Source organism: Cervus canadensis, chromosome 8, assembly GCF_019320065.1.
Source record: "Cervus canadensis isolate Bull #8, Minnesota chromosome 8, ASM1932006v1, whole genome shotgun sequence".
Lineage (NCBI taxonomy): Eukaryota > Metazoa > Chordata > Mammalia > Artiodactyla > Cervidae > Cervus > Cervus canadensis.
Window position 1 is genome coordinate 54,524,548 of NC_057393.1, and position 15,915 is coordinate 54,540,462.

The following is a 15,915-nucleotide window of genomic DNA, read 5'->3' on the forward strand; positions in this document are numbered from 1 at the left end:
ATACATACACACAAACACACACACACATATATATATAGGCAGACATAGTCGGAAATTGACAAAGGTAACAGGTAAACTCGTTTCTTTGCAGATGCTTGAATTCTCAGTAGTAATCAGTCATGTTTCTACTTGGTAGAATCCAGAATTTCCTTGGAAGTAACAGGAGTCAGTGAAACCAAACATCAGTGTTCTTGTATTAAATATGGTCATTGGTATTTTTTTTAACATATGGCTTTGTATATTACGGTAGATAGAGTTGATCCCAAAATTGTGTGTGCCAATTTTTAAGTAGTGCCCGTGACTTAGTTGAACTTGTCTTCAAGACACATCTTCACAAAATCTAAAGGTACTGAAACTGAGTGGGACCCTGTGGGGCTTTCTCCCAGGCCTTTCTGTCCCCCATTTCTTATTAAGCAAGATGCCCGCCATTATGACCTTCCATGAGTTCCAAAGGGTAGATTTGAACAGTTGCAAATCAAGAGAAAAGCAGCCGAGAAATCACCTGAGGCAAGATTAAAGGAGGCAAAGAAGCTCATCAAGATTCAGTTCAGTTCGGTCACTCAGTCATGTCCGACTCTGCTACCCCATGGACTGCAGCATGCCAGGCCTCCCTGTCCATCACCAACTCCGGAGTTTACCAAACTCATGCCCATTGAGTCAGTGATGCCATCCAACCATCTCATCCTCTGTCTTCCCCTTCTCCTGCCTTCAATCTTTCCCAGCATCAGGGTCTTTTCCAATGAGTCAGCTCTTCGAATCAGGTGGCCGAAGTATTGGACTTTCAGCTTCAGCATCAGTCCTTCCAGTGAACACCCAGGACTGATTTCCTTTAGGGTGGACTGGTTGGATCTCCTTGCAGTCCAAGGGACTCTCAAGAGTCTTCTCCAACACCACAGTTCAAAAGCATCAATTCTTCGGCACTCAGCTTTCTTTATAGTCCAACTCTCACATCCATATGTGACTACTGGAAAAACCATAGCCTTGACTAGATGGACCTTTGTTGGCAAAGTAATGTCTCTGCTTTTTAATATGCTGTCTAGGTTGGTCATAACTTTCCTTCCAAGGAGTAAGCGTCTTTTTATTTCATGGCCGCAGTCACCATCTGCAGTGATTTTGGAGCCCAAAAAAATAAAAGTCTGCCACTGTTTCCACTGTTTCTCCTTCTATTTGCCATGAAGTGATGGGACCAGATGCCATGATCTTAGTTTTCTGAATGTTGAGCTTTAAGCCAACCTCTTCACTCTCACTTTCATCAGGAGGCTTTTAGTTCTTTCTGTCATAAGGGTGGTGTCATGTGCATATCTGAGGTTATTGATATTTCTCCCGGCAATCTTGATTCCAGCTTGTGCTTCATCCAGCCCAGTGTCTCTCCTGATGTACTCTGCATATAAGTTAAATAAGCACAGTGACAATATACAGCTTTGACATATTCCTTTTCCTATTTGGAACCAGTCTATTGTTCCATGTGCAGTTTAACTGTTGCTTCCTGATCTGCATACAGATTTCTCAAGAGGCAGGTCAGGTTGTCTGGTATTCCCATCACTTTCAGAATTTTCTAGTTTATTGTGATCCACACAGTCAAAGACTTTGGCATAGTCATCAAGATTAGGAGTCCCTTATCAGAGACCACCTTTGATCCACTGTTAGAAAAACCTTCATCATGCTCTCCAGTTGAGACAGTGTTTCAAGGGTGAGGCCAGGTTTGTCTCCCTTTGCCTGACAAAGCAATAAAAGTCATCCTTTCTACTACATCCAAAACTGTCTCTGGGGTTTGATTGGCACCAGTGTACAGAGAGGCAGAGCTTTGGTCATAGTACTACAAACTGATTCTACCTGTAAAATTCTTAGGATGAATCTTTTCATGCCTCTCCCCCCGCCCCCCCCCCTGCTTTTTTAATAAGTATGACTAGGTCAGCAATAGCATCATACTTTTAAAGGTGAATTGCTTTAAAGAAAAATACATCTATGAGCTCCCAGATTTACTGATGAAAGGACATCCTTTAAACAGACTAAGCTGTATTTTTTTTTTTTTTTTTTGGCCATGGCATGTGGGATCTTAGTTCCCCGACAAAGAATTGAGCCTGTGCCCTCTGCTGTGGAAGTTGTGAGTCCTAACCACTGGACCACCAGTGAATTCTTCTGTAGTCTTAATTTTGAATTTAAAATGATAAGTTATGAGTCATGCATTTTTATAGCTAGTGGGAGAAAAAAAACTAGTGCCAATTCTCAAAACTTTATGAATGGTATAGGTGGGTGAGTATGTTTATGGTAAAATTGGAAATGATGACCTTATTGTGAAAGGCAGATCTACTGTAGCATTTAATTAGATAAATGTAGTTCCAGGGTCATGTAAAATTCTATTACATGCTTTTGAACTAGAATTCCTTTAGGATTTTAAAACCTTTTCATGTTACTAACCTACAAGGTAAAGTAAGTGTTGTATACAGTTACTGCTCTCACTTAAACACCTTAAAACTTCTAACTGCTTTTTCCTTTGATTAGAGATCAAGCAAGTGGGACTCCCCCCTACCATCACCATCTTTTTTTCTTTATATCATTTATGTTTTATGGATTTCTGCAGTAAGAATCTGCCAGGTTGGGAAGTTTCTAATGTTATGAAGAAATTGTTTTGCAGCTATTTAGAGTGATATACACCTATTCATAGAGATATTTATTAAGCATTTATTATAAATTGTATAATTGAGAACAAAACACTTTATAGAATTAAAAGCTCACAGTCTGGATTATATCATCTATGACATAGGTTATATTATTACGATAATTTTTTGTTTGTTTGTTTTGTTTTTGTTTTTGTTTTTGTTTTTTTTATTACGATAATTTATGACGGGGTTATTTTCCTTGACATTATAACAGGTGCAGTCAGTACACCAATTCTTTCTACCAAGTAGGTGGATTTATTTAATTTTATATTAGTTATCAAAGATTTTAAGATGAACATTGGTAGAACTTCCCTGGTGGTCCAGTGGGTAAGACTCCACACTTCCAGTGCAGGGGGCCTGGGTTCAATCCCTGGCCAAGGAACTAGATCCCACATGCCTCACCTAAGAATTCACACACAGCAACTATTAGTAAAAAATCCCACATGCCACAACTAAAGAACTTGCACGTTGCAACTAGGACCTGGCTCAGCCAAATAAATACATAACATTTTTAATTGGTTAAGGTTCCTCCTAATTAGCAACATGTTTAATGCTTGGGTAACTGTCAGGGTATTTTACTCTACAAGTTGTCAGGAGCTGTGCTTTTCCTCCCCAATTTTAACACCAACTGATGTCAGGCAAAGCTACCTCTTAGCCTTTTAATTAGAACAGATGGACAAAATGGCCTGTTAGGCATTTGTTCACCAATTCTAGGCTACAACTAAAATTTCAGCATCCCTAAAGGGGCAAAAAAAAAAGGTTGACAGATGATCAACTCGAACTCCCTTTTTATTACATGATTAATCCCTACTTTTATGGTATTGAAGTATTGTTTTATGAAATACTATCATTAGTAGTATTAGTTGGTTTCAATATTCTTGGCAAAATAAAATGTTGACAGCCCTATATTAGCTCCCACTTTAAGTGCTCCATGAAATCTAAAAATATGGGGACCTCTAAATCAAGAGTTTTTCTAAAGTTCTGGGACTTAGTTATTATTTTATAAAGATGTTAACACAATAGGTTCATTGATCTTGACATTTAGTTATATTTGAAATTTTTCATATATGACAAGACAATGAGTGAACCTTCATGCAAAGTTATTAATGTAAGAAAAGTGGATTTTACTTCCACTCAGCTTACTATCATGATCCAGATTAAGAATAATGTCAATCCGGGCTTCCCTACTGGCTCCGTGGTAAAGAATCCACCTGCCAATGCAGGAGACGTGGGCTCGATCCCTGGTGCAGGAAGATCCCACATGCCTCAGAGCAACCAAGCCCAGGAGCCACAAGTACTGAGCCTGTGCTCTAGAGCCCAGGAGCTGGGACCATTGAGACCAAAAACCAAAACTACTGAAGCCAGCATGCCCTACAGCCCATGCTCCACAACAAGAGAAGCTACCACAATGAGAACCTCACAGCGCAACAATGAGAAGCCCCTGTTCACCACAACTAGAGGAAAGCCCACACAGCAGTGGATGGCCAGCACAGCCGAAAAATAAAAAAGAATAACGTCAATCCATCCTAGTCCCTTCACAACTTATGACGGTAAAGGGTTAAATAAAATAACACTGAGATTTACATAGGATGACTGTTAACTGCACATCTGCATTTTCTGAGAAAATGTATTTTTTATGTTTCTGAGAAAATGTATTTTTTATGGACTTAAGCAGTATTTCATTAACAAAAGAATTGCATGCATGAGCTGAAGTTACCAGTAATCATGCTCAAGGGGAGAGACTAGAAATCAAATTTTAATCAGTAAATGGGTAAATATCATTCAGATTATAAATTAAGGGTACTGGTATGATGCTTGTCCTAAGGTCTTTGAACAACATTACAGGCAGTTTGACCTCAAACATGGAACTGAACAGTGCCAGGCTGAGAATGTTGTCAGCTAGGCCATGTAGAAACTACATGTTCTTCAAGTGCAGTAATACCTATATCTTTGAGGATTGTCTCTATCTTTCTTGTTCTTTCAACTTGTCCCTTACAGATGAACAGAAGTCAATTTCTGTCAAGTCTTGGTTCTTCAAGCGCTATTTCAAAAGCTTTTTTCATTTGTAAGCATATAGAGTTTTATAGATTCTCAGCTTTATTTTCAATCTAAAATAACTTTGAACATTACCCACTGCCTCTACATGCTCATTACTATAGGATAAATTGATTTTTTTGCTGGTAATACTGCCTGTCAACATTTTCATTATTGGGTTAGGCAGCAGCTCATCTCATTCCATGTATAAGATAGACATGAGAGATGGTCTTTTATGTCTGTATCAACCATTAAACTTAGCTAACTAAATGTGTTAAATTTATTTCAAAATCTCCCAACTATGAAAAGTAGAGTTCCACTTATGTATTCCATCTCTGCACAGCACTCTTTAACCATAAACTTTCTTGATACTGACTTCCTCTCCTCATTCTAGACAATAAGATATTATATGTTCCCTTTAATATCATTATGACTTTATACTTTTAGAATTGGTCAGCCTTTATCTTTCCAACTTGCAGTGTGCCTGGCAGTCATCACGTGAACTTTGGGTATCTCTCCACCTCTGCAATCCTTCAGGCGAAGAGCATTTTGATCATCATATAAAGCAACCTCATCCCTTCCTCATTTAATACTATTCCTCAGGACCCACTGGGAAGCTGCTTCTAGCACAGAAGCTAAAACAATATTGACTTTTCATTGTTGGTTACTGTTTCTATCCTAACCCTGAGAAACACCTGCTGTAGACTCTCTTGTAATGGGAATATTATACCATGAATTACATGTTTTCATTTAACAGTGCCACCCAGCATATGCACTAGAGGTCAGTCCCTGTTCCTGAAGAACCTTTCAGTTCAGTCACTTAGTCACGTCCAACTCTTTGTGACCCCATGGACTGCAGCATGCCAGGCTTCCCTTGTCCATCACCAACTCCCAGAGGTTACTCAAACTCATGTCCATCGAGTTGGTGATGCCATCCAACCATCTCATCCTCTGTCGTCCCCTTCTCCTCCTGCCTTCAATCTTTCCCAGCATCAGGGTCTTTTCCAATGAGTCAGCTCTTCACATCAAGTGGCCAAAGTATTGGAGTTTCCCTTCAGCATCAGTCCTTCCAATGAATTTTCAGGACTGATTTCCTTTAGGATTGACTGATTAGATCTCCTTGCAGTCCAAGGGACTGTCAAGAGTCTTCTCCAACACCACAGTTTAAAAGCATCAATTCTTCGGCCCTCAGCTTTCTTTATGGTCCAAGCATCACATCCCTACATGGCTAATGGAAAAACCATACCTTTGACTAGATGGACCTTTGTCAGCCAAGTAGTGTCTCTGCTTTTTAATATGCTGTCTAGGTTAGTCGTAGTTTTTCTTCCAAGGAGCAAGTGTCTTTTAGCTTCGTGGCTGCAGTCACCATCTGTAGTGATTTTGGAGCCCAAGAAAATAAAGTCTGTCACTGTTTCCATTGTTTCCCCATCCATTTGCCATGAAGGGGTGGGGATCATGGATGCCATGATCTTAGTTTTCTGAATGTTGAGTTTTAAGCCAGCTTTTTCATTCTCCTCTTTCACTTTCATCAAGAGACTCTTTAGTTCTCCTTCGCTTTCTGCCATAAGGGTGATATCATCTGCATATCTGAGGTTATTGATATTTCTCCCAGCAATCTTGATTCCAGCTTGTACTTCATCCAGCCCAACATTTTGCATGATGTACTCTGTATGTAAGTTAAATAAGCAGGGTGACAATATACAGCTTTGATGTACTCCTTTCCCTATTTGGAACCAGTCTGTTGTTCCATGTGCAGTTCTAACTGTTGCTTCCTGACCTGCATACAGATTTCTTAGGAGGCAGGTCAGGTTGTCTGGTATGCCCATCTCTTTAAGAATTTTCCACAGTTTGCTGTGATTCATACAGTCAAAGCCTTTGGCATAGTCAATAAAACAGAAGTTTATGTTTTTCTGGAACTCTCTTGCTTTTTCGATGATCCAACAGATGTTGGCAATTTGATCTCTGGTTCCTCTGCATTTTCTAAAACCAGCTTGAACATCTGAAGTTCACGGTTCACATACTGCTGAAGTCTGGTTTGGAGACTTTTGAGCAGTGCTTCACTAGCGTGTGAGATGAGTTCAACTGTGCGGTAGTTTGAGCATTCTTTGGCATTGCCTTTCTTTGGGATTGGAACGAAAACTGACATTTTCCAGTCCTGTGGCCACTGCTGAGTTTTCCAAATTTGCTGGCATATTGAGTGCAGCACTTTCACAGCATCATCTTTTGGGATTTGAAATAGCTCAACTGGAATTCCATCACCTCCACTAGCTCTGTTTGTAGTGATGCTTCCTAAGGCCCACTTGACTTCTCATTCCAGGATGTCTGGCTCTAGGTGAGTGATCACACCATCGTGGTTATCTGGGTCATGAAGATCTTTTTTGTATAGTTCTTCTGTGTATTCTTGCCACCTCTTCTTAATATCTTCTGCTTCTGTTAGGTCCATTTCTGTCCTTTATTGTGCCCATCTTTGCATGAAGTGTTCCCTTGGTATCTCTAATTTCCTTGAAGAGATCTCTAGTCTTTCCCATTCTGTTATTTTCCTCTATTCCTTTGCATTGATCACTGAGGAAGGCTTTCTTATCTCTCCTTGCTATTCTTTGGAACTCTGCATTCAAATGGGTATATCTTTCGTTTTCTCCCTTGCATTTAGTTTGTCTTCTTTTCTCAGCTGTTTGTAAGAACCTTTATATCCCCAGAATTCTAGTGACTTACAAGTTCAGTTTACAGTTCTGTGATTCTCATGTGCTTTTGGTGTCTGGTTTGCCAAGACATTGGTAATACTACATGACTCACTTTTTTTTTCAGTCCTGGGAAAGAAAATGTTTCAAATTTTAATCATTACATAAATCTGCCCAGTACCCCCAAACAACTGGGGTACTGTGTGTACTGAAATTACTACACTACAAAGTAATTTTGAAGAAGGTTAAGTGGGTATTTATACCAAAATCATCCTAGTTATTCACTGCCCATCCATGAGCATGCTAGAGGGTCCCTAACAAAGCAAAAAGATAGTGAAGTGAAAGGACTTCCCATGTGGCGCTAGTGGTAAAGAACCCACCTGCCATTGCAGGTAGATGTAAGAGACACGGGTTGGATCCCTGGGTCAGGAAGATCCCCTGGAGAAGGGCACAGCACCCCACTCCAGTATTCTTGCCTGGAGAATCCCTTGGACAGAGGAGCCTGGTGGGCTACAGTCCATACGGTCACAAAGAGTCAGACACAACTGAAGTGACTAAGAGCTAGGGACTCTGTGTTTTCCACTGTGTGAACTTGATCAGATCACTTAACCTAGTTGAGCCCCATAAAGCAGCAATAATAGGGCTCTCCCACAGAGCTGTCATGAACATGAAATGCCCGTGAAGCACTTCACACTGTGCTCAGCCCCAGGTAGGTGTCCTCAATTATTATTGTCCTTTATTGAATTTCAGCTGTTTAACAGTGTATCAAAATGCCGTAGGAATCCCTACTGTTGCATCTGCCATGACCATTTCAATTCAAAGAAACCTTTTCTTAATAAAAAAAAGACTATTGTTTGGTTAGAACTATAGTCAACCAACCATATTTAGATTTGAGCGTAAGGAGGCTTGGATTGTTACACGCTTTATTTGATCAGTATCCCGAACAAGAAGCTGGAGAAAAACAGAAGCAATAAACACACCACACAAAGGTAATGAGACTGGACATTTAAGCTGAGAGAAGTAACCCACACGTTGCTACTTTATTCTCCTTCCGTTTTTGTCCTTTGGTGGTTTAGTCACTAAGTCGTACCCAAGTCTTGCAACTCCATGGACTGTAGCAAACCAGACTCCTCTTACTAATGGGATTTCCCAGGCAAAGATACTGGAGTGGGTTGCCATTTCCTTCTCCAGGGGATCTTCCTGACCCAGGGATAGAATCCCTGTCTCCTACATTGGCAGGCGGATTCTTTACTGACTGAGCCAACAGGGAAGTCTTTTGTCCTTTAGCCTTTTCTATTACAGAGGAGGCAATGGCAACCCACTCCAGTACTCTTGCCTAGAAAATCCCATGGACGGAGGAGCCTGGTAGGCTGCCGTCTGTGGGGTCGCTAGGAGTCGGGCACGACTGAGCGACTTCACTTTCAATTCTCACTTTCATGCATTGGAGGAGGAAATGGCAACCCACTCCAGTGTTCTTGCCTGGAGAATCCCAGGGACGGGGGAGCCTGGTGGGCTGTCGTCTATGGGGTCGCACAGAGTCGGACACGACTGAAGCGACTTAGCAGCAGCAGCAGCAGCAGCGGCTTTTCTATTAATGTCTACTCCAAAGAATGAAAAATCCTAGTGAGAAATGCCAAGTTCTAAAGACTCCCATGTACTTTTTACCATAACCACCAGGAGGAGCCCTGGCCACACATTTCTATGGCAAGGTACTAGATAGAGTGAAACAATCTTATTTTGCAAGTTTCTTATTAACATTTAATCTAGATTAGAACAACTACGATGAACTAAAGAGCCTCTTGATGAAAGTGAAAGAGGAGAGTGAAAAAGTTGGCTTAAAACTCAACATTCAGAAAACTAAGATCATGGCATGTGGTCCCATCACTTCATGGCAAATAGAGGGGGAGACAGTGGAAATAGTGATAGACTTCATTTTGGGGGACTCCAAAATCACTGCAGATGGTGACTGCAGCCATGAAATTAAAAGACGCTTGCTCCTTGGAAGGAAAGCTATGACCAACCTAGAAAGATAGTGAAAGTGAAGTCACTCAGTCGTGTCCGACTCTCTTTGACCTCATGGACTGGAGCCTACCAGGCTCCTTCGTCCATGGGATTTTCCACACAAGAATACAGGAGTGGATTGCCACTTCCTTCTCCAGGAGATCTTCCCAACCCAGGGATTTGAACCCGTGTCTCCCATATTGTAGACAGACGCTTTACATCTGAGCCACCAGGGAAGTCTGACCAACCTAGACAGCTTATTAAAAACAGAGACATTACTTAGCCAACAAAGGTCCGTCTGGTCAAAGCTACGGTTTTTCCAGTAGTCATGCATGGATGTGAGAGTTGGACTATAAAGAAAGCTGAGCGCCGAAGAACTGATGCTTCTGGACTGTGGTGTTGGAGGAAACTCTTGAGAGTCCCTTGGACAGCAAGGAGATTCAACCAGCCATCCTAAAGGAAATCAGTCCTAAATATTCATTGGAAGGACTGATGCTGAAGGTGAAACTCCAATACTTTGGCCACCTTAGGTGAAGAACTGACTCATTGGAAAAGACCCTGATGCTGGGAAAGATAGTAGGCAGGAGGAGAAGGGGACAACAGAAGATGAGATGGTTGGATGGCATCACTGACTCACTGAATATGAGTTTGAGTAAGCTCCAGGAGCTGGTGATGGACAGGGAGGCCTGGCGTGCTGCAGTCCATGGGGTCACAGAGTCGAACACGACTGAGCGACTGAAATGAACTGAACTGAGAAGAACTTCAGTACTGTTGACTAATGGGGAGTACCACTGGATTTCAAAGAAGCTGTTTCATCCAGTTAAGTTTTTATTAGTGTCCTAAGAAGAAGAGAATGTAAACCCTAAGGGCAGACTCAAACTCCAAATAATAAGCAGATCAAAGCAAGTGGATCTGAGACTGTTCTTTATCAGTAAGCACAGAAAAATGCACACTTGCAGGGGAAGAGCTTCGTAAAAGTCCATGTGTAATATCAAATAATATTTCTAATCTCCTACTGCCTTCAGACACATCTTAAATGATAGAAACTTTTCAAATAATATACTTCCTAAGTGAAGTACATTTCTCTAGGCTTAATCTTCTAATTTCCAAAGAGAAATAAGATTTATTTTTCCATCTTAGTCGCTCGGTCATGCCCGACTCTTTTTGACCCTGTGGACTGTATGTAGCTTGCCAGGCTCCTCTGTCCATAGAATTCTCCAGGCAAGAATACTGGAGTCAGTAGACATTCCCTTCTCCAGGGGATCTTCCTGACCCAGTGATCAAACCTGGGTGTCCTGCATTGCAGGAAGATTCTTTACTGTCTGAACCACCAGGAAAGCCCTTTTCTTCTTGATAAGAAGGATTCAATATACTCATAATTCTCTGGGAAGATGAAATTAAGAGTCAGTTCTTTCTCTCTGTGTATGTATATATGTGGTAAATATTTATATATTTTTTGTTTTGTTTTTCTTTTTTTATTTTTTCCTTGTCTTTTCTTTCTCATAAATATTTATATTTTGCATGTATCAGCTCCAAGTCAAAAACTCATTTTACAAATACAAATCAAAACAAAAAGTATACACTTGCAAAAGAAATAATCCTGCCTTTGCGGAAGATGTACCAGCAGAACTTCTGTCCATAGCTCTTCAGATACTTGATCAGATCTAATACCTTGAATCTATTTGTCACTTCCACTGTATAATTATAATGGATTTGATTTAGGTCGTACCTGAATGGTCTAGTATGGAAAACATCAGTTTTCATTCCAATCCCAAAGAAAGGCAATGCCAAAGAATTTCAAACCACCGCACAGTTGCACTCATCTCACATGCTAGCAAAGTAATCCTCAAAATTCTCCAAGCCAGGCTTCAACAGTACATGAACTATGAACTTCTAGATGTCCAAGCTGGTTTTAGAAAAGGCAGAGGAACCAGAAATCAAATTGCCAACATCTGTTGGATCATCGAAAAAGCAAAAGAGTCCCAGAAAAACTTCAACTTCTGCTTTATTGACTATGCCAAAGCCTTTGACTGTGTGGATCACAACAAACTGTGGAAAATTCTTCAAGAGATGGAAATACCAGACAACCTGACCTGCCTCCTAAGAAATCTGTATGCAGGTCAGGAAGCAACAGTTAGAACTGCACATGGAACAACAGACTGGTTCCAAATAGGGAAAGGAGTACATCAAAGCTGTATATTGTCACCCTGCTTATTTAATTTATATGCAGAGTACATCATGCAAAATGTTGGGCTGGATGAAGTACAAGCTGGAATCAAGATTGCTGGGAGAAATATCAATAACCTCAGATATGAAGATGATATCACCCTTATGGCAGAAAGCGAAGGAGAACTAAAGAGTCCTTGATGAAAGTGAAAGAGGAGAGTGAAAAAGCTGGCTTAAAACTCAACATTCAGAAAACTAAGATCATGGCATCCATGATCCCCACCCCTTCATGGCAAATGGATGGGGAAACAATGGAAACAGTGACAGACTTTATTTTCTTGGGCTCCAAAATCACCACAGATGGTGACTGCAGCCACGAAGCTAAAAGACACTTGCTCCTTGGAAGAAAAGCTATGACCAGCCTTGACAGCATATTAAAAAGCAGAGACATTACTTGGCCATCAAAGGTCCATCTAGTCAAAGGTATGGTTTTTCCAGTAGCCATGTATGGATGGGAGAGTTGGACCATAAAGAAAGCAGAGCACCAAAGAATTGATGCTTTTAAACTGTGGTGTTGGAGAAGATTCTTGAGAGTCCTTTGGACTGCAAGGAGATCTAACCAGTCAACCCTAAAGGAAATCAGTACTGAATATTCCTTGGAAGAACTGATGCTGAAGGTGAAACTCCAATACTTTAGTCACCTAAGGCGAAGAACTGACTCATTGGAAAAGATCCTGATGCTGGGAAGGATTGAAGGCAGGAGGAGAAGGGGACGACAGAGGATGAGATGGTTGGATGGCATCACCGACTCGACGGACGTGGGTCTGATCAAGTTTCGGGAGTTAGTGAAGGACAGGGAAGCCTGGTGTGCTGCAAGAGTCAGACACAACTGAGTGACTGAATTGAACTGAACCAGCAGAAAGTCCGGAGGAATCAGAAAGGATAAAGGAACGCTTGAGGTTTCAATAGTTGGAAAAGACTTCATGGGAGAGCCAAAAACAAACTTAAAATACATTTAGTAAGGGATAAAAGATGGGTTTCCCTGGTGGCTCGGTGGTAAGGACCCACCTGCCAGTGTAGGAGACAGGGGTTTGATCCTTGGTTTAGGAAGATCCACGGAGAAGGAAATGGCAGCTCCCTCCACTGTTCTTGCCTGGGACATCCCATGGATGGGGGAGACTGGCGGGTTACCGTCCATGGGGTCACAAAAGAGTTGGACATGACTTAGTGACTAAACAATAACACAGGACTAGAAGACCTGTCATAGAACTCTGTTCAACTGCACTAGCCCACACACACACAAGAACAAATTGCTCCACCGCCTCAAAAATGTTTGAACAAGGGTAAAGTAATAGAAGAAGAGCTCAATGTGAAATGGAATTTTATTACAATCTTCCTCCTATGCAAATATTATCAGACTTTCTTTATCCCCAATCATTACTTGGGCAATCATTTTAATCCAAATGATTTAATAAGAAATCATATTTGGGGGCTTCTCTGGTGGTCCAGTAGCTAAGAATCAACCTGCCAATGCAGGGGACACAGGTTCTAACCCTCTGGGATGACTCCACTTGACGAGGGGCAGCTAAGCCCGTGCATCACAACTACTGAGCCCCCTCTCTGAAGCCTGTGAGCCACAATTATTGAAGCCCAAGCACCCGAGAGCCCCATGCTCCATAGCAAGAGAAGCCACTGAAAACAGAAGCCTGAGCACTGCAACTCGAGAGAGCCTGCTTGAAGCAACGAAGACCCAGCACAGCCAAAAATACATGATAAAAAATAAATCAATTATATTCTTTAAAAAGTCACATCTTCATTTGTGCTATTCCATTTGCATATATGCCCTCCTTCACCCTTTTTTGTGTATATCGCTTCTGTTCAATGTCCATACATGATATCTCCCCTGAGAAGTTAATGACAATCTCCCATTCCTTTTGCACCTCCAAGACACTAATACGGACATAGTCATTCAAGGAACAAATATGAAATATCTTAACAGATGTTTTGGAGACAAAGATGTACTAAAAAACAGCCCTTGACCTCAAAATGATTCCAGCCTAGTTTGAGAATTAATAATAATAACTACAATGGTTCAGATGGTGAAGAATCTGCCTGCAATGCGGGAGACCCCGGTTCAAACCCTGGATTGGGAAGATCCCCTGGAGAAGGAAATGGCAATCCACTTCAGTATTTTTGCCTGGAGAATTTCATGGGCAGAGAAGGCTGGCAGGCTACAGTCCATAGGGTCGCAAAGAGTCAGACACAACTGAGTGACTAACACTTTCACTTGCACATAAACAAAATAATTACAGCTAAAATAAATGTGCAAAGTACAGTGGTTCAATTCATTCAAATTTCGTTATTAGGGGCACGACCGAGCAGCCGAACAACAGCAATAATAAAAGAGGTTACAGAGAGGGTGAGATCATTTTTCCAAAAAACTGGCATTTGAACTGGTACATGAAGGATAAATGAGATGTTCCCAGTCAGAAAATAAGAAGGAATTATAGAATGCAGGGAAGAAAACCCATTGAGGAAAAAAAGTGAATAGTCATCAAGTTGTGCAGAGTGCTAGTTGTCATATGAAGTTACAGATTCAACACAGTTGTTTGTGACCAAGGCTGATTATCCTCCAGCACCATCATTAATCATTCCCAATGCATGCTCTAGGAATCAGCAATCCCAGTCTGATTTAGATCTCATACCACTCTGCTTTCTCTTCTTGGAATGCCTCCCCACACTTTTTTTTTTTTTTAAATAAGAATCAAACAATCAATTCAGAAAGTTAATGCCTCCTCTGGGAACCATCCCTACTCTCTCTGTTAGGATTAGGTGTCCCTTCTTTGCAGCCCACAGAACTCTGCTTATTTTCTGAATCCTAATTATATTATAAGCCTTTTCAATTAAGCTGTGAAATCTTTTCTGTTTCCCTGCTACCTAACATTTGTTGAACAAAAAAAATGAATGAATGGACCCTTGGTAAGTACCAGAAACTCTGGTAGGGGAGGGGAGGGGGAAAGGGATGCAATTAGGACATAATCCTTGCTCTTAAGGCATTTACAGTTCAGAGAAGGAGTTTATAGTCACAGGTGGTGTTATCAGTGGCTGAGGAGGAAGGGAGAAGAGGGAGAGGGAGATTTCCTTTTGTGTGTCCCCAGCACCTACTGAACACAAAGAACTGGTAGATGCATGGCCCAAAGCACCACAGGCAAGTGCTGTTTGCCCCTTTAAGCTAACATCAAAAGACATCAGAAGATTTTATAGAATAAAGTAGATTTTTGGCTTTATTTTAATAATTTGGTAACATAGAACTACATTCTCAGACTTGAGGAATAGCTTCCTTTCTTAGATATGACATTCACATTTATCAGTTTTTATATTACATAAACATTTCAGTTGAAGACTATGTCACTTCAAAGAAAAGCATAAGGTAAATAACTGTACAGGCAGTATCTGGATACATCCTAAAAAGTGAACATGGTACTCAAATGATGATTCAAGGATTAGATGGTTAGATAGCATCACTAACTCAATGAACATGAGTTTGAGCAAACTCTGGGAGATAGTGAAGGACAGGGAAGTCTGGCGTGCTGTAGTCCATGGGGTCGCAGAGTCGGACACAACTTAGTTACTGAACAATAGGCCATAGAAAGCAATCAGGGGCCTCCAGATTCTCTGTCATTGCTACCACACCCCCATCCTCACATGTAATTTCCAACCATTTTGGTCAAATTGTACATATGAGTTGGACATAACTGTCTGTAAGAACTTCATTGTATATTGGACAGTTTATGAAGTGTCGTCTTTGTAACTGTTTTCCAGAATTTAATCTCATATGACATTAATATCATAAACCCTACTTCCTTTTGGGCTTCCCTGATAGCTCAGTTGGTGAAGAATCTGCCTGCAATGCAGGAGACCCCAGTTCAATTCCTGGGTAGGGAAGATCCACTGGAGAAGGGATAGGCTACCCACTCCAGTATTCTTGGGCTTCCCTTGTGGCTCAGCTGGTAAAGAATCCACCTGCGATGTGGGAGACCTGGGTTCAGTCCCTGGGTTGGGAAAATCCCCTGGAGAAGGGAAAGGCTACCCATTCTAGTATTCTGACCTGGAGAATTCCATTTACTGTACAGTCCATGGGGTCTCAAAGAGTCAGACACGAATGAGCGACTTTCACACCACTGTATAGTCCACGGGGTCACAAAGAGTCGGACACAACTGAGCAACTTTCACTTCCTTTTATTTGTATTTTCCTAGGATATTTTTGTTCATCCTTTTCTTTACAAAGTTTCTGAATAATGTTAACTTAGTACTTTCTCTATGTACAGAATGTACATATAGAAGTGCATAAAGTTCTTTGTTTTATAATTCAATAG